The following is a 434-nucleotide window of genomic DNA, read 5'->3' on the forward strand; positions in this document are numbered from 1 at the left end:
AGATGAGTTTTCGTATGAAACCCTGATACTTCGAAAGAGATTGTCCATTTTGTACACGAAGTGCATCTAGTTTTTGCCGTAACCCTCTCAACTTGTTAGCACATGCTATGTGGGTGAAATGATGATACCATGCCAACTTTCAACCTTTTCAGAGTTCATTTGAAATGCTTTTGAATTTTAGGGTCCTATAGCTCAAAAGAATCAGTAAATGCATGAAAAATAACAAATGAAGTCAGAAAGGGTTGCAAATTGATGATGTGGCTTTGAATGGTGCATTGTGAACACACAAAAAGTCAGGAGTTCAAATAAGTTAAAAAATGAAATCCCTTTGTAACAGATGATTTTCCGTATGAAACCATGGTACTTCGAAAGAGATTGTCCATTTTGTACACCAAGTGTATCTAGTTTTTGCCCTAACCCTCTCAACTTCTTAG

This window comes from Triticum aestivum, chromosome 1D (genome assembly GCF_018294505.1).
Source record: "Triticum aestivum cultivar Chinese Spring chromosome 1D, IWGSC CS RefSeq v2.1, whole genome shotgun sequence".
NCBI lineage: Eukaryota > Viridiplantae > Streptophyta > Magnoliopsida > Poales > Poaceae > Triticum > Triticum aestivum.